A 19,631-nucleotide genomic window follows, 5' to 3' on the forward strand; every position below is an offset into this window, starting at 1 on the left:
GAGGAGCTGCAGGTGATTTAGCCTGAGGCATTCGTGTCAGTTGCAGCTGGAGAAACGGCCACTCTGAACTGCACTGTGACCTCCTTGCTCCCTGTGGGACCGGTCCAGTGGTTCAGAGGAGCTGGTCCAGGCCAGAAATTAATCTACAGTCCAAAAGGATGCCACTCTCCCTGGGTAACAACTATTTCAGACCAGAGAAAGAGAAACAGCACAGACTATTCCATCCACATCAGTAGCATCACCCTCGAAGACACTGGCACCTACTACTGTGTGAAGCTCCTAAGAGCAATTCCTGCCAACGTGGAGATTAAGTCTGGACCAGGGACTCAGATGTCTGTGCGTGGAGAGTACAGTGTGGGCCTCCTTCGTCCCCTAAGTTGTGACAAGAAGTCAATAATAGCACTGTCCTCTCTGTCAGCAACAATCAAGGGTGGCAGTGGGTGCTCACTTTCATGATCTGATGCCACCCTCTTCTACACATCAGGTATATCGAGGCCTGGAGATATCATGCTATTCACTCAAGGCTTGGCAGCTGATAAATGATGTGGAAGTCTGAAACCTTAGTCTGCCTGGCACCACAGCCTTTGCCTCTTCTAATCTGGCCCAGCCATGTTTCCATAGATAAGGGAACTGACGATTTGAGTGACTTTCCCAGGCACAAGACTAGACCTTGCCTGCTGCGTCCACAGAGCACTTTCCCCCTCAGCGTGGCCGAGACTCTTCTTTACGCAATAAGCATTCACCGAGAACCTACTGTATGTGAGCCTCCACCGTGGTGGAGCAAATAGCTGTAAAAAAAAAAAAAAGGCACAAGCTCTGTTCTCACCAAGCTTACATTCTGTTCCCTTCTAATGAGGATAAATCCATCCAGAGCACTGAGGGAGTAAATTGGGTTTTTCTTTATTTAATCTTCGGAAACATCACACTGGGCAGATTCCTGAAGGACAGAGATTCACTGTTTAATCTGATGGCCCTGGTGAAAGGAGATGCCAAGAGCTTTATGGGTCTATCAAGGATGGTTGTGGGTTGTTCAGGAAACTCTTGTGTGACTCAGGGACTGCTTCACACAGTCACTAAAGGCTTCAAGCAGAGCTGGGCCATCTCAGAATGTCGCTCACCTAAGGGAAGAGGTCCCCTAAACGGATGACTTAGGGGTCCCTCAGTTAAGGCAGCAACAATGCTTATTTTGGGTTTTCTTTCAGAGGCCCTGGATCCTCAGTTTAGCTCCTGGATCCTGGAATGTCAGTGCAAGAAGGACCTCAGACCATTTAGCCCAATGCCCTTTTACAGATAGGAGACTGAAGCCAAGAAATGACAGGGGCCTTGCCCAAGGTCACAGGGCCAGCTAGGATTGGGGCAAGAGCCCACATCCTGTTCCAGGCAGGCTTCGTTCCGTCCTGGCATTAGACACTCTCTCCATAGAAGAGTCTGGTGCATAGTAGGTGCTACATGAAAGCTCTTTGAACAGAACTGAATAGGAAGCCAGTATTTCTCCTTTTCATAGTTATTCAAAGGTTTAGAATGCCTCTCTCATTCATTCTCTGTGCTCTGTTGGTGATTGGAAAACCTCTCCCAAATGCAAGCCATATAATTTCTTATTGAGATTCCATATAAGGACATAGAGACCTGCTCCATTGTTTACCAGCTGCAGAATATGTCAATTTATGGAAATATCAAGTGTTATTTTGTAGTCTTCTGTTGATGGATATGTAAGTGGTTCCCAACTTTGAGCTTTTGAAATAATTCTGCTGTGGATGACCCTGCACATATGTTATCCTTCTCTGGGGGAAGATGCCCACTGGAAGTGGCATTGCTAAGTCAGAGGGTGTATGTGTTTTAATTTATATGGATGTTGTCTAATTTCCCTCCTACGTGATATAGCAATCAAGGCTCCCCAGAACCCTTGAACATGGGTGGGAACGTGGCTTTATCCTAATTTGCAAATATTACAGACAAAGACATTGAAATTCCCAGGTGGTGCATCTCATACCTAGAACAATGACAGCTAGCAAGTGACTCAGATTTAACTCAGATCTGCTAACTCGTAGTAGAGGTCTCACTCCTCTTTGCCATGCTATTGGCCTAAATGACCACGTGGATGAAAGAGGAGGGAGGTGGGAGGGGGCCAAGGAGCAGCAGTTGTGTCAGATACTGTACTGTCATCCTGGCATTTTCTCCTTTTAACCAGTGCTATGAAGTAGGAGCCATTTGCTGTCCCTTTTAGAGATAAAGATATTGAGGCTCAGAGAGGGGACCTGGGTGGTGAACAGGTCTGGGAGCCAGGGTTTGAATTCCACAAGCCTGATTGATAGCCCCTGTCTCTGCAACACCAAACTGCACTTGTTAAAGTGTAGAGAATTGCTCCAACCTTCTCATTCTGAACTCTTGATTTGGAGAACTGACCAGCCCAGATAGCCTCAGTTGAGGCCCCTGGGATGGTGTCATGGCTCCTCCTGTCTCCTGATTTCCAGGCCTGGTGCCAGCTCCTACTGCCCCACTCCTCCTAGGTCTCCTCCTGGGCTCCAAGGTGCTGCTGCTGATTGGTGTCTCTGCCGCCTACGTCCACTGGAAGCAGAAGGCCTGATTGTAAGTGTAGAGGAGGGAGGGTGGGCCAAGGGCTGCTCCAGAAGGTCAGGCCAGCAGGAGGACCCAGCCCACATACCACACAGCCTCAGGTTCAGTGGAGTTTGGAGAAGGTGATGGGGCTTCCTCAGCACCCTCAGAAGTCTCAGGGAATCCTCTAGAAGAATCCCAACCCCAGGAAGTGTGTGGGTGCTGCAGGAGGTGGGCTACAGCAATGGTGTTCAAAGATGTCCATAGCACCCTAGGGGCCCATGGAGGAGGTGGGGAGAAGGGGCTGAATGAGGGCCAACTCTGTGGGTGGTCCCTTGCAGGCCATCTCTTGATTATTTGATGCTGTACTCCATGAGGTCTAAGGAATCCCCACTGTAGAGTAATGTTGAGATGCCTCAAGTGGGCTGCTCTTAGTGCTCTCAGGCTCTCAGTGCCTGAGTGGGAGGGATGAGGGAAAGGGTGTCAGGGCTTGCGAGGAGGGCTGAGCAGGTGAAATTCTATCTCAGGGCTGCCTGTCCACCCACGATAGGCAACACAGGAGGAAGACCAGCACTAAGGACATAGCAGGCTCTCAGGAATCATTTCCTGAATGATGAGCAGATGACTAAATGTAGACGTGTTTCCCACAGCTCTTTCCCTCCTCCTCTGCCATGAGGGACCCTCAGTCCGTACTGCCTCCTTCCTTCCTTGAAGGGGTCAGCCTGAGAGAAGTAGCTGGCGAGAAGCTTCCCCAGACTCAGCTCCAAATGCCTGTCCTCCCAGGATATCTGCCTGCCGGCAGGCTCCTGTTGTTCCTTTGCAGAGTCCTTGATGCTCCGGAGCAGGGTCTTCCATTCATGGTGCTGAGCAGGGACCGTAGGATGGGGCTCTGAGAGTGACTCATGACACCTCCCTGGAATATGAGAAACACGCCATATCTAATCACATTAGGACTCCTCGCATCCATCGCCTTGGGACTGACCATAAACCACAGACTCTCTCTAGCCTCTCAAGAGTTATTCTGCCTTCTGGATTCCTGCCTACCCCAACTTCCCAGCCTTGTTCAGGTTCACTATTGCTTCCTGAATACAAACGAACCCCCATCCCAATTTTAAGAAAAAATGATTCTCCTTCCTCTTTGTCTCACACCAAGAAAGAAAGAAGCTCTCCCTGCTTTCTCTGTGATGGGACACTTGTTCTCCTAGCATCCTGCAGCCTTCCCAGCCCTGCTGCTCAGGGTAGAAACACGTAGATACACCGCCACAGTCCAACATCCTGGAGTCCTTCTTGATTTCTCATTCTCTCTTTTTTAAAGCCCTGTATTCAATTCTGCCTTTGAAATGCTTATGTCCACTTACGTGAGACAGTAAACGTTTAACAATGGACTTTCTGAAAGGGAAAAACAAAAAGCTGATTTGTAGTGCTTGCCAATCTCTGCAGCGTAATAACTTCCCACATAGACAGTTTCAAGCTATCAACAGTTGAACAACCAGATTGCAAAATTCCTGAAAATTAACAATTGGTTCTCTCGGCTGCCCCAGCACAACACCGAGTTACATGCCTAATTTGCACATTTCTCACCTCCACCACCCCTCCCTGTCCCAGCCAGCATTCTCTCTTCTGGTAGCACTCCTACTCCCTCTACTGGCTTTCAGTTTTCAGCCACAGTGATTCTTTGGAAAAGCCTAGGCATAAACTGCTCTGCCTCTTCTCCAACACAGCTACATGGCTCCCTTCATCCCTCCTTCAACTCTTTCTGCCTAATGTCAACTAATGTAAAACATTCTGTATAAAATATCAATTTCCCCCCCTACCCTGACGTTCTAATTTATCTTAACATGATGAATTTTTCCTTAGCACCTATTACCATCTGTATTATTCTGAATACAGGCAGTTCTCATTTTTCATGGCAATGCAGGATTCTAAAAATGACTGTGCACCCTGAAACCTGGGAAAGCAATCTCCATATCCAATTGGAAAAACAAGGATCATTCTGTGACTTTTACAATTTTTTGTCAAAATATTAGAAACAAAGTTACAAATGTAGGAGGCAATGAAAATATAATGAAATAAATATTTATTACTGCACTGTAATTCAAAGCATTAGAAACATTGAGAGTTCAAGTGCTTTTTGATTTGTAAAAATGTATCAAGAGTAGTTGGATCAGTACTTGCCGCCTTCTTGTACATTTCTGATATGGAGCAAGCATTGTTTCTACTTTGGTGTTTCATCATCTTCCTAATTTTGAATTTGTTTCCAGCACCTTATCCTTTGCACTTTCTTTGTTTTTTGTTTTTGTTTTCGTTTTAAATTATACTTTAAGTTCTAGTATACTTGTGCAGAACATGCAGGTTTGTTACATAGGTATACATATGCCATGGTGGTTTACTGCACCCATCAACCCATCATCTACATTAGGTATTTCTCTTAATGTTATCCCTCCCCTAGCCCCCCAGCCCCCGACAGGCCCCGGTATGTGATGTTCCCCTCCCTGTGTCCATTTGTTCTCATTGTTCAACTCTCACTTATGAATGAAAACATGTGATGTTTGGTTTTTGAACAGTTAGTTTTCTGAGAATGATGGTTTCCAGCTTCATCCATGTCCCTGCAAAGTACATGAACTCATTCTTTCTTATGGCTGCATAGTATTCCATTGTGTATATGTGCCACATTATCTTTATCCAGTCTATCATTGATGGGTATTTGGGTTGGTTCCAAGTCTTTACTATTGTGAATAGTGCTGCAATAAACATACATGTGCATGTGTCTTTGTAGTAGAACGATTTATAATCTTTTGGGTATATACCCAGTAATGGGATTGCTGGGTCAAATGGTATTTCTGGTTCTAGATCCTTGAGGAATTGCCACACTATCTTCCACAATGGTTGAACTAATTTACATTCCCAACAACAGTGTAAAGGCTTTTCTATTTCTCCATATCCTCTCCAGCATCTGTTGTTTCTTGACTTTTTAATGATCGCCATTCTAACTGGTGTGAGATGGTATCTTATTGTGGTTTCATTTGCATTTCTCTAATGACCAGTGATGATGAGCTTTTCTTCATATGTTTGTTGGCTGCATAAATGTCTTCTTCTGAGAAGTGTCTGTTCATATTTTTCACCCACTTTTTGATGGGGTTGTTTTTTTCTTTTACATTTGTTTAAGTTCCTTGTAGATTCTGGATATTAGCCCTTTGTCAGGTGGTAGATTGCAAAAATTTTCTCCTATTCTGTAGGTTCCCTGTTTACTCTGATGATAGTTCCTTTTGCTGTGCATAAGCGCTTTAGTTTAATTAGATTCCATTTATCAATTTTGACTTTTGTTGCAATTGCTTTTGGTGTTTTAGTTTGAAGTCTTTGCCCATGCCTATGTCCTGAATGGTATTGCCTAGGTTTTCTTCTAGGGTTTTTATCGTTTTAGGTCTTATGTTTAAAGCTTTAATCCATCCTGAGTTAATTTTTGTATAAGGTGTAAGAAAGGGGAACAATTTCAGCTTTCTATATATAGCTAGCCAGTTTTCACACCATCATTTATTAAATAGGGAATCCTTTCCCTATTGCTTGTTTTTGTTAGGTTTGTCAAAGACCAGATGGTTGTAGATGCATGGTGTTATTTCTGAGGCCTCTATTGTGTTCCATTGGTCTATATATCTATTTTGGTACCAGTACAATGCTCTTTTGGTTACTGTAGCCTTGTGGTATGGTTTGAAGTCAGGTAGAGTGATGCCTCCAGTTTTGTCCTTTTTGCTTAGGATTGTCTTGGCTATACAGGCTCTTTTTTGGTTCCATGTGAAATTTAAACTAGTTTTTTCTAATTCTGTGAAGAAAGTCAATGGTAGCTTACTGGGAATAGCATTGAATCTATAAATTACTTTGGGCAGTATGGCCATTTTCATGATATTGATTCTTTTTATCCATGAGCATGGAATGTTTTTCCATTTGTTTGTGCCCTCTCTTAATTCCTTAAGCAGTGGTTTGTAATTCTCCTTAAAGAGGTCCTTTACATCCCTTGTAAATTGTATTCCTAGGTATTTTATTCTCTTTGTAGCAATCGTGAATGGGATTTCACTCATGATTTGACTCTCTGTTTGTCTATTATTGGTGTATAGGAATGCTTGTGATTTTTGCACTTTGATTTTGTATCTGGAGACTTTGCTGAAGTTGCTTATCAGCTTAAGGAAGTTTTGGGCTGAGACTATGGGGTTTTCTAAATATACAATCATGTCATCTGCAAACAGAGACAATTTGACTTCCTCTCTTCCTGTTTGAATACCCTTTATTTCTTTCTCTTGCCTGATTGCTCTGGCCAGAACTTCCAATACTATGTTGAACAAGAGTAGTGAGAGAGGGCATCCTTGTCTTGTGCTGGTTTTCAAAGGGAATGCTTTCAGCTTTTGTCCATTCAGTATGATATTGGCTGTGGGTTTGTCATAAATAGCTCTTATTATTTCGAGATATGTTCCATCAATACCTAGTTTATTGAGTGTTTTTAGCATGAAGTGGTGTTGAATTTTATCAAAGGCCTTTTCTGCATCTATTGAGATAATCATGTGGTTTTTTTCATTGGATCTGTTTATGTGATAGATTACTTTTATGATTTGTGAATGTTGAACCAGGCTTGCATCCCAGGGATGAAGCTGACTTGATTGTAGTGGATAAGCTTTTTGATGTGAGGCTGGATTCAGTACGCCAGTATTTTACTGAGGATTTTTGTATCAATATTCATCAAGGATATTAGCCTGAAATTTTCTTTCTTTGTTGCATCTCTGCCAGGCTTTGGTATCAGGATGATGCTGGCCTCATAAAATGAGTCAGGGAGGTGTCCCTCTTTTTGTAGTATTTGGAATAGTTTCAGAAGGAATGGTACCAGCTCCTCTTTGTACCTCTGATAGAATTTGGCTGTGAATCCGTTTGGTCCTGGGCTTTTTTTGATTGGTAGTCTATCAATTACTACCTCAATTCCAAAATTAGTTATTGGTATATTCAGGGATTCAACTTCTTGATTTAGTCTTCGGAGGGTGTGTGTGTCCAGGAATTTATCCATTTCTTCTAGATTTTCTAGTTTATTTGTGTAGAGTTGTTTATAGTATTATCTGATGGTAGTTTGTATTCCTGTGGGATCAATAGTAATATCCTCTTATCATTTTTTATTGTGTCTCTTTGATTATTCTCTTTTCTTATTTATTAGTCTGGCTAGTGGTCTATTTTGTTAATCTTTTCAAAAAACCTGCTCCTGATTCATTGATTTTTTAAAGGGTTTTTCATGTCTCTGTGTCCTTCAGTTCTGCTCTGACCTCAGTCATTTCTTGTCTTCTGCTAGCTTTTGCATGTGTTTGCTCTTGCTTCCCTAATTCTTTTAAATGTGATGTTAGGTTGTCAATTTTAGATCTTTCCTGCTTTCTCATGTGGGCATGTAGTGGTATAAATTTCCCTCTAAACACTGCTTTAGCTGTGTCCCAGAGATTCTGGTACATTGTGTCTTTGTTCTCATTGGTTTCAAAGAACTTATTTATTTCTGCCTTAATTTTGCTATTTATTCAGTAGTCATTCAGGAGCAGGTTGTTCAGTTTCCATGGAGTCGTGCAGTTTTGAGTGAGTTTCTTAATCCTGAGTTCCAATTTGATTGCACTGTGATCTGAGAGACTCTTTGGTATGATTTCCATTCTTTTGCATTTGCTGAGGAGTGTTTTACTTCCAATTATGTGGTCAGTTTTAGAATAACTGCTATGTGGTGCTAAGAAGAATGCATATTCTGTTGATTTAGGGTGGAGAGTTCTGTAGATGCCTATTAGGTCTGCTTGGTCCAGAGCTGAGTTCAAGTCTTGAATATCCTTGTTAATTTTCTGTCTCATTGATATAATATTGACAGTGGGGTGTTAAAGTCTCCCACTATTATTGTGTGGGAGTGTAAGTTTCTAAGTTTCTTTGTAGGTCTGTAAGAATTTGTTTTATGAATCTGGGTGCTCCTGTATTGGGTGCATATATATTTAGGATAGTTAGCTCTTTTTTGCATTGATCCCTTTACCATTTTGTAATGTCCTCCTTTGTCTTTTTTGATCTTTGTTGGTTTAAAGTCTGTTTTATCAGAGACTAGGGTTGCAACCCCTGCTTTTTTTTCTTTCCATTTGCTTGGTAAATCTTACTCCATCCCTTTATTTTGAGCCTATGTGTGTCTTTCCATGTGAGATGGGTTTCCTGAATACAGCACACCAATGGGTCTTGACTCTTTATCCAATTTGCCAGTCTGTGTCTTTTAATTAGAGAATTTAGCCCATTTACATTTAAGGTTAATATTGTTATGTGTGATTTGATCCTGTCATTATGATGCTAGCTGGTTATTTTGCACATTAGTTGATGCAGTTTCTTCATAATGTCTATGGTCTTTACATTTTTTGCAGTGGCTGGTACTGGTTTTTCCTTTCCATATTTAGTGCTTCCTTTAGGGGCTCTTGTAAGGCAGGCCTGATAGTGACAAAAATCCCTCAGCATTTGCTTGTCTGTAAATGATTTTATTTCTCCTTTGCTTGTGAAGCTTAGTTTGGCTGGATATGAAATTCTGGGTTGAAAATTTTTTTCTTTAAGAATGTTGAATATTGGCCCCCACTCTCTTCTAGCTTGTAGGGTTCCTGCAGAGAGATCTGCTGTTAGTCTGATGGGCTTCCCTTTGTGAGTAACCTGACCTTTCTCTCTGGCTGCCCTTAACACTTTTTTCCTTCATTTCAACCTTCGTGAATCTGACGATTATGTGTCTTGCTCTTCTCAAGGAGTATCTTTGTGGTGTTCTCTGTATTTCCTGAGTTTGAATTTTGGCCTGTCTTGCTAGGGTGGGGAAGTTCTCCTGGATAATATCCTGAAGTGTGTTTTCTAACTTGGTTCCATTCTCCCCGTCACTTTCAGTTAACCAATCAAATGGTGTAGGTTTGGTCTTTTCACATAGTCCCATATTTCTTGGAGGCTTTGTTCGTTCCTTTTCATTCTTTTTTCTCTAATCTTGTCTTTATGCTTTATTTCATTAAGTTGATCTTCAATCTCTGATATCCTTTCTTCCACTTGATCAATTCAGCTATTGGTACTCGTGTATGCTTCATGAAGTTCTTGTGCTGTGTTTTTCAGCTCCATCAGGTCATTTATATTCTTCTCTAAACTGATTATTCTAGTTAGCAGTTTCTGTAACCTTTTATTAAGGTTATTCTTTGCATTGGGTTAGAGAACATTCTCCTTTAGCTCAAAGAAGTTTATTATTGCTCACCTTCTGAAGCCTACTTCTGTCAATTCATCAAACTCATTCTCTGTCCAGTTTTGTTTTCTTGTTGGCAGGAGCTGTGATATTTTGGAGGAGAAAGGGCATTCTGGTTTTTGGAATTTTCAGCATTTTTGTGCTGGTTTTTCCTCATCTTCATGGATTCATCTACTTTTGATCTTTGATGTTGGTGACCTTTGGATGGGGTTTCTGCTTGGCCATTCTTTTTGTTGATGTTGATATTATTGCTTTCTGTTTGTTATTTTCCCTTCTAACAGTCAGGGCCCTCTTCTGCAGGTCTGCTGGAATTTCCTGGAGGTCCACTCCAGACTCTTTGCCTGGGTATCATCAGCAGAGGCTGCAGAACAGCAAAGATTGCTGCCTGCTTCTTCCTCTGGAAGCTACATTCCAGAGGGGCACCTGCCAATGTCAACTGGGGTTCTCTGTATGAGGTATCTGTCGACTGCTGCTGGGAGGTATCTCCCAATCAGGAGGCATGGGGGTCAAAGACCCACTTCAGGAGGCAATCAGTCCCTTAGCAGAGCAGTGCTGTGCTGGGAGATTCGCTGGTCTCTTCAGAGCTGGTGGGCAGGAAAGTTTAAGTCTCCTGAAGCTGTGACCACAGCCACCCCTTCCTTCAAGTGCTCTCTCCCAGGGAAATAGGAGTTTTATCTATAAACCCCTAACAGGCTGCTGCCTTTCTTTCAGAGATCCCCTGCCCAGAGAGGAGGAATCTAGAGAGGCAGTCTGGCTACAGTGGCTTTGCTGCGCTGTGGTGGGTTCTGCCCAGTTCGAACATCCCAGTGGCCACCTACTCAAGCCTCAGTAATGGCAGACACCCCTCCCCCAACCAAGCTCGAGTGTTCCAGGTCAACCTTAGACTGCTGTGCTGGCAACAAGAATTTCAAGCTAGTGGATCTTTGCTTGCTGGGCTCCATGAGGGGGGATCCACTGAGCTAAACCACTTGGCTCCCTGGCTTCAGCCTCCTTTCCAGGGGAGTGAATAATTCTGTCTCACTGGCATTCCAGGTGCCACTGGGGTACAAAAAAAACCTGGAGCTAGCTAGGTGTCTGCCCAAGTAGCTGCCCAGTTTTGTACTTGAAATCCAGGGCCCTGGTGGTCTAGGCACCCGAGGGAATCTCCTGGTCTGCAGGTTGTGAAAACCATGGGAAAAGCATAGTATCTGGGCCAGATAGCACCCTCATGGCATAGTCTCTGGCAGCTTCCCTTGGCTAGGGGAGGGAGTTCCCCAACCCCTTGGGCTTTGCAGGTGAGGTGACACACCACCCTGATTCTGCTCACCCTCCGTAGGCTGCACCCACTGTCGGCTGCACCCACTGCCTAATCCGTCCCAATGAGATGAGCTGGGTACCTCAGTTGGAAATGCAGAAATCACCCACCTTCTGTGTTAGTCTCACTGGGAGCTGCAGACTGGTGCTATTCCTATTCAACCATCTTGCCAGCTCTTTCCCTTTGTACTTTTAATGTGGTGAAATCTCTGCAAAAGTTCCTTCTATGTGAAGATTGTTGCTGGCGTCTCATTCTCTGGGACACCAACACTTTGTTTGTCACCACTCCTGTTTCATTTATGGTAAGTTTGCCTTTTCTAAGTCCCCCTGGTGCCCATCTGAAGTCTCTTGAACAGTAACAGGGTCTACAATGCCATTGTCAGCTATTTATACTTCTATAACTCCACTCACATTCAATTTGACCTTCACTCCTAGCATTTTCACTTCTCATTTCTTCACTGCATTTTCATCTTTGTTGTCAAATCTCTCTTTCGATTATTTGTTTCCCTAAAATGTTATGTGGACTCATCACTGGCAGAAGAGGTCACAGTCTTGTTAACCTGTGCCCCCAGGATGGCTCCAGGAGACTGGAGTTGGGTCCTTCCCTTCCCCATGTTAGGCTTTGACGAAACCCCAGCAGGTTAGGCTCTGGTAAAATAGTTTCTCCTGGGAGCTGGGCATGGTAAGAATGAAGAACACTCTGGTGTATTTCAAAATGCTTCCTTGTTCCTCCCTGGAAACACAGGTGAGTGTTTCTCTCATATTCACTCAGAGGCCCTAATCAAGCTCCAGGAGGTAAAACTCACAGAAGTGTGGGACTGCCTGTGATTGGGTCCTCCTGGAGTTTGTAACTCAGACTGATCCACACCAAGCTCTAGCAATTCTTCAATTACAGTAGGCTTTCCTACCCCAGCACTGGTTTCTATGGAGGTTTTGGATTTAGGAGGTTGTGATTTTTTATATCCTCCTGTCTAATTTCCAACCTGGGGGACAGTGGTTTGCCCTGTGACCTCATTTCACTGCTAGATTTTAAAAGAATTGTTGTTTGTGATTTGCTCAGCTTGTTACTTGTTGGCTTGAGGGACCTTGTGCAGGGGTCATCCAGGAGTTTGGGTTCCATTCCAAAAAGCAGCTACAGCAACAGAGCCTCAATCTTCCCGCACCTAGAATCAATCTCGGAAGATCCAAACTCAGTTCTTAGGTGCAGAGCTTTCTGGATCAGGGCTGTCAAATGAGGAGAGGCCACGGGACACCTGGCATGAGAAGACTGCCTCTGGGACAGAGAACAGGCTTTAGGTTAGTCAACCTTTCTCCAGTATTGGCTTGAGCTCTGCAGGCCTGGGAACTGCAGACACAAACATCAGCAACTTCCCTGCAGTGGCAACCATGTCTGCTTCCTCTTTCACAATGGAGGACTGCACCAGTCTCACGGCCGTTAGCTCCCACAGCAACTTCCCTCCTCGGACATCATGACAGGCAAGGTCCAGATCACAGAGGACAGGGCGTCTCCATGCAGACATTTGAAGACAGCAAGCAATGTCCATCCTTGTCTCCCAGCCCACCTGGACAACCGCTGCCTCATTCTATGCTACTGGGACTCACAGGTGAGTGCAGCCTGCTCTACACAGGTGTATTTCTACATGATGTCTTCTCACCCTCTCAGCCCATTTCACCTGTTCCTATAGATTTCCATTTGGAAGGACTTTCTTCTCTCCCATCCTTGCATGAGACAAGATTCAAAGCTCCTTTTCCATAAATGTCTGTGTAGACACTTACTGGGATGAGACTCGCTCTAGTTATAGTGATTCCCCTGAGGCCAGGCCTACACCATGACCCTGGTGCTAATAATGACTTTGTGATTATAAGGCTGGACACATGACCCACACTCATTATGTGGTGGTACCTGCACACCCCCTAGCCATTGACCAGGGTTGTTGCACTGCATCATAAATCCTTGAAGGTAGAGAGTCTGTTTTTTAAAACTATTACTATTACCAAAACACTACCTAATAAGAATCATATCTAACTTTTAGAACACAGTCAGCTGTTATTAAGTAACTTGCATATATTAATCCATTTTATGACCGTAACAAACCTATGAAGTTGATATGATTATTATTTCCATTTTAGGGAACTGAAGAAACAGAGATGTTAAACAAGTTCCCGTAGGTCACACTGCTAGGACTGATAGAACTAAATTCAAACCTAGAAGTTCTGATTCCTAAGCCCATAAGCTTAAACTGTGCTCTTCTCAAACATTCACCGACTCCTCACTTGTCCCGCAGCCTTATCTCATTATCTGCACCTTGTGTCATGAGTGCAGGGCTAAATTTGGTGGAAGGAGAATTTTAGCTCATGGTTTCCCAGGCTTCTGTTTCTCTTAAACATTCAGGCTGTATCTGTACTGCACAAAGTCAACTTAAATTTGAAACTCAATTATCCATATGATTTCCACAAAATTGTTTCACTCATATAAGCATCTATGCATCTAATAGATCTTTATTGAAAGATTGAAGTTCACAGGAAGTCACTTTGCTGCTCCAAGTACAGATTCTGCCAAATTATTGAAACTATTCTATCAATATTTGAGTCATATATTCTAAATTATAGTTTTGGAGGTATAATATTTTGTGACTCATATCTTCCAGGCTAGTTGTTACTTTCATAAAAGGAAATATTCCTCTTTCAACCATTTGTACTTTTTACCTTAAATTATACTTCTTAAGATATTAGTATTTCTAGCACAACATTTGCAAAGTATGTTATGGTATTTCTTTTGCTATTGCTATATTTATACCTGTTTACATTACTTTGTTTGGGTGTGTCTCTTTGTGCTGGGTCCTAGGAGATGGCCCCTGCATCATGACCCAGCTCACTACTTACTACTCATTTATGTATAGTCAGCTGCTCAACTGATATGGTCTGGTTCTGTATCCCCACCAAATCTCATGTAGAATTGTAATCTCCAGTGTTGGAGGTGGGCCTGGTGGGAGGTGATTGGATCTTGAGTGTGGATTTCCCTCTTGGTGCTGCTCTCATGAGATCTGGTTGTTTAAAAGTGTGTAGTACCTCCCTACTCTCCCTATCCCTCCTGCTGTGACCATGTAAGATGAGCCTACTTCCCCTTCGCCTTCTGCCATGATTGTAAGTTTCCTGAGACCTCCTCCGAAGCTGAGGAGATACAAGCCTCATGCTTCCGGCAGAGCCTGTGGAACAGTGAGCCAACGAAACCCCTGTTCTTTATCAATCACCCAGTCTCAGATATTTCTGTATAGCAATGCAGGAACAAACTAATACATCAACCTAGTTATTTTTAAAAACCTATATATATGTTTTAAATCCTCTGCTTTGTTACGTTTCCAAGATACCTGTTGTACTTCATGTCTGCCTATTCTTGTTTTATACATGGTTTGTTTTGTTCTACGGATTTGCTTTTTTTTGTCATGTTTATAGGTTATTAAATATTCTAATCTTGAAAATCTTCTCATTTTTTCCCGTGTTCTCAGGTGTGAAGTTCTTTTTATTACTTTTTTATTGTTTTTGAGTTATTGTTGTTCTTGGATTGGTTAACTATCCCTCATGGTGCTGCTGTTCCCCAAATCTTTAGTGATTTCTGCTTGCACTGCTGTCTTTGCAGGAATAATGCCCCACGTGTTCATGGGTTATCAGTGCTTTGTGAAGCGTGGCGCCTGCCCCAATCTCACTGTAGGGACTGCTCCTGAGTCTATGGCTTCTTCACTGCTTACTTCTACAGGGATGTCCCTCCTTTCTTATGAGAGTTGGTCATAGTGCAAACATTAAAAGTGAAGGCTGTGGAGTGTAACAGCCTATGTCTCAGTCTAAAAGCTGAGTGATCTTGGGCAAACTTGCTATTCTCTGTATGCTTCGGATTTGCTCACCTCTAAATGAAGGTTAATGGTAGCACTTACCTCAGGGTCAGAGTGTTGAACTAATGAGGTGACTGACATAAAACGCTGGATACCATGTCTGGTGTCCAGGACATCTGCAAAAAATAATAGCTGCTACCATTCCTTCATGGCATATAGAGACTACTTTCTTATTTTGAAGTGTAATTAGACATTGATTAAGATAATTTTATCATTTTTTATATTCATTTCTGTGGGTATGGAACAGGAGGTGAAGATTTCACTCTCTGTACATCTGCCACATAGAAAAAGAAATTTGGATGGAAATATGATAATTTGGATAATTTCTTTTGACAGTTACTTCTGAGAGATGAAGGACTTCAAATCCAGCGTGTGACAGGGAGGGTTCCAAGTGGGCCTTTCTTAGTCATAGATGATGAAGGAGAAACCATTTCTCCTAACAGGGTAACTTTTCTAAAGCACAAGTGTGGCAGGGAAGCAGTGAATGCTTTCTGTACACAAAATATTAATATAACCACAATTTTTTAGTTATAATTAATTATGAGGTGAGCATTCGGTATGGTTTATATTATTCCTACCATATATTTACGAGGTACATGTTATAACCTCTATTTACATATAATCAAACTATGGCTCAGAGAACTTAGGTGTCCTGTTTAAAGTCACACAGCTCGACATTGTGAGAGAGGAATTCATTTATGCATTGACAAGAAGCAGAGTGCAGAGAATCCAGAGGGAGCAACTGATCTCAGAGTGGCAGGGATATTTCAAGTACACCATATAAGCCGGGTCTCAGCGGCCTGGAAATCTTGGAGAAAGCCACTGGTGGGAAACTCAGCATGCAGTAGGGATCCATTTTAAAAGAAAAATTGAGTTCCTTCTCTTCACCTGGCTCCACGGTATCAATAATGACCTACTGGGTTTCATGTGTGGTATAGTCATTATCTCCCTTAACATCCACAAAAACACAGCAGTGAAAGACTTATCATTTGCAATTTGGAGAGCAAAACTGAGCCTAGGAGAGCCCAGTGACTTCATCAAATCCTTAACACACCCTCTTGGTTGGAGTATTTATTCTCTCTCCTCACCTCCAATCTGAACGCGGTGGTGGATGGAATAGGTGCTCTGTGTGCCAAACAAAGACTATTGATGTGACTGCCCCAGGAAATTGCCTACCATATTCTCCCCCCATCATAACCCTATCCCCTCTCCATAAACCATAACCTATAACCCATAACCCATAATTCCCACCTCAGCCCACAAAGCATATCCTTATTAACCTAAACCCACTTCCTCTTCTGGAGGAAGTCAGGAGATGATTCCTTCTGCTGGATGCAGGCACATGAAAGTGCTAAGCTCTCAGATTAGACTGAATTTGGGCTAAGTTTTGTCAGTTATATTGATAAAAGTTTGGAATAGAGAACAATTTCAGAAGCAGACCTGGCTCCTCTCAAATATTGAGCAGTAGGTTTTGTGAACCCTTCTCCTGCCCCAAACTGAGTAGCACTTGGTTGAGGCTGGTGCAGAAGAAGAGAACAAGCCAGCAACATCCTAGGGTCTTGAGATGGAAAGTTTAGAAAACAGTTCCTAATCACAGGTCCTTCTTGGACTAATAGCCCCAAATGGTGAATCACCAAGAAGACCTGAAGATGATGTTAGGGGCCATGTGGAGAGAACATATGGTCAAGGTGTGCAGGAAGCACTATTTCTGCTAAGCCTGTCTGATTCTCCTGAGAATGGAGCATGAGTAACTGTTTGCATTGTAACTGCCTACTGTGCCTGATTTCTATTTCACTGTTGTACTCTATTACTGCCACTTCCTCTTGAATCAAGGGAGGTAGTGCTTGTTTTCTCTCCTCAGAGCAGTTTGAGATCTCCCCAGCACAGATGTTTGGACAGAGCAGGCTCCTGAGGTCTCCAGGATACCCATCCCAGTCTCCTGGCTCCACCCTCCTCGTCCTTTCCTGCTGCTGATTCTGCTGCTGGGACGCACAGGTGAGCACTGCCTTGAGCTAGAACCCTTTCTGTCTGCCTGCAGGGCCATGGCCTGCCCCGGGGCTTTCAGGGATTCCAGACAAACACAAGTGCTGCCAAGGTAGGCCAAGGACTGGGCATTGTCTGAGAGCAGAAGATCAGGGAGCTTGAGCACTTCCTCTGTGGATCTGCAGCTGGCTACCAAGGGATGGAATCAGGTGATCCTTCAACCAGCACCATAATTAGTTACATTTTTTATAATATTTCATTTGACAAACACAGAGGAATTGTTATTTAAATGCTTACCAGTCTTGAGGCTCCAGGATGCAAAGCCATCTGCCCAAGGCCACAGAGTGAGCTGAGAGACAGCCTGACAGGGTGTGTGGCTCCAGGCCCAGCCCTCTGTTCAGCACCCTGAGGATGTGAAGTCTGAAACAGTGCCTGAGTTGGGCAGGGGAGCAGTGTTTCCCGGGGATGTTCAGCCACTGTCCTTCTTCAGGATGCTGCATACTTTGCCCTCTGTTCCCCCTGCTTCCCACTCCTCTGTAATCTCAGTGTTACCACCCACTTTTTTTGTGCCCTCTTCCTCTTTAAGAAGGAATTTGTTGCTTACTGGGCCCTGTAATCCTTTCCTAGGGCTTGCATAACAAAGTACTACAGACCGGGCAGCTAAAGTTACAGACATTTACTTCTTGCACTTTTGGAGGCTAAATACAATATCAAGGTGTTGGCAGGGTTAGTCTGTACTGAGGTCTCTCTTACTGGCTCGTAGATGGCCATCTCTGCTCTGTGTCTTATTACGTGGTCTTCCCTCAGTGTGTGTCTGTGTCCTCATCTCCTCTTCTTCTGAGATCACCAGTCATATTGGATTAAGACCCACCCAAATGACCTCATTTAACTAAATTGCTTCTTAAAGACCCTGTCTACAAATGCAGACAAATTCTGAGGTTCTGGGGACTAGGGCTTCAACACATGCATTTTGGGGGACACATTCAGCCCATAACAGGTAACACAATCTATCTTGGTTCTCTCTACTTTACTATGGGGAATTTATTTTCCCTTCCCCAGGACAGACAGGATTGGAGGACCTTTCCTGGTACAGCCTGAGAGAACCTGGCTCACAGCTCACAGACAGGCTGCCTGTCCTCATGCCCCACTCAGGCCATGGAGCTGACCCCAGAATCATAGGGCTGGGCACAGCAGCCTCCCTGATGTGAGTCACCTCACAGGTCCTGGAGGACAGGATTCTCAATTTTCAAATTATTTTTCTTACGTATACACTTTACCCAAATGACAGTGGTAAGAGTTCAGCAATTGAGCTCTTCCTACTAGCTAGACACAGTTCTTAGCATTTTGTGTATTTCAACTCTACTAATCCTCACAACATCCCTATTTGAAAGCTACACCTATTAACTCCTATTTGCAAACAGGGAGTCAGGCAGAGGGAGGAACTTGTCCATTGTCCCCCACCACAGTCAGTGGAACAGCTGGGATTCAAGTCCAGGTCAACCAGCTCCAGAATTCATTCTTTTAAGCCATGTTATGCTACTTGTAGACATATTAGCACATGCAGGGAAGTAAACATAGGATTAGTCATCACCCATCACACCAGTCAGAGATACTCAGAGTTAAAACTCTGGTGTATATACTCCCAACATATGTTACAAATGTGTTGGATGACTTCTATGTGCCAAATATTTTACTGAGATTTTAACAGTTTTCATAATTTTATTTAATGTACAAAACATCTTTATATACTATAATGACAGAACAAACTTTTATATATATTTGTGAATGCGTGTGTATATATATGTGTATATATATACATACATGTGTGTATAAGTGACTATAAGTGTACATACATGTACATAAGATTTCACTTTTATCATTGTCTTTTTATTTGCAATGAAATTTTTGAAATTTTTCAGAAAAGAAGTTTATTTTTATTTGAAAAAAGCATATGTACTTATCATGTACAGCATATAATAAAATATGTGTACATTGACAAATGACTAATTTGAGCTAATTAACATATACATTGCCATACATATATATCACTTTTTATAGTAAGAACTTATGAACTCTGCTCTCTTAGCAATTTTCAACAATGCAATTCATGTTATTCACTCTAGAAACCATATTGTACAATACATCTCTTAAACTTATTTCTCTTATCTAAGCTAAAATGTTGTATCCTTTGACCAGTATCTCCCAACTACACCCACTCCCCTGCCCCTGGTAACCACCACTCTACTTTCTACTTCTTTTTTTTTTTTTTTTTTTTTTTTTTAAGACAGAGTTTCACTCTTGTTGCCCAGGCTGGAGTGTAATGGTGAGATCTCAGCTCCCTGCAACCTCCACCTCCCGGGTTCAAGCGATTCTCCTGCTTTGGCCTCCCGAGTAGCTGGGATTACAGGTGCCCCCCACCATGCCCAACTAATTTTTTGTATTTTTAGTAGTGACGGAGTTTCACCATGTTGGCCAGGCTGGTCTCGAACTCCTGACCTCAGGTGATCCACCTGCCTCAACCTCTCAAAGTGCTGTTATTATAGGCTCTACTCTCTACTTGTATGAGTTCAACTTTTTTAGATTCTGTGTATGAGTGAGATCATGTAGTATTTGTCTTTCTCTGCCTGGCTTATTTCACTTAGCATAATATTCTTCAGGTTGGAAATGACAGAATTTCC

At 42.9% G+C, this 19,631-nt stretch overlaps 1 pseudogene; it reads left to right on the forward strand.

The window, feature by feature from the left end:
• LOC102142323 (signal-regulatory protein beta-1-like) overlaps nt 1-19,631 on the forward strand; it is a 59,262-nt pseudogene that overhangs the window by 21,115 nt on the left and 18,516 nt on the right.

Source organism: Macaca fascicularis, chromosome 10, assembly GCF_037993035.2.
Source record: "Macaca fascicularis isolate 582-1 chromosome 10, T2T-MFA8v1.1".
NCBI classification, from domain to species: Eukaryota; Metazoa; Chordata; class Mammalia; order Primates; family Cercopithecidae; genus Macaca; species Macaca fascicularis.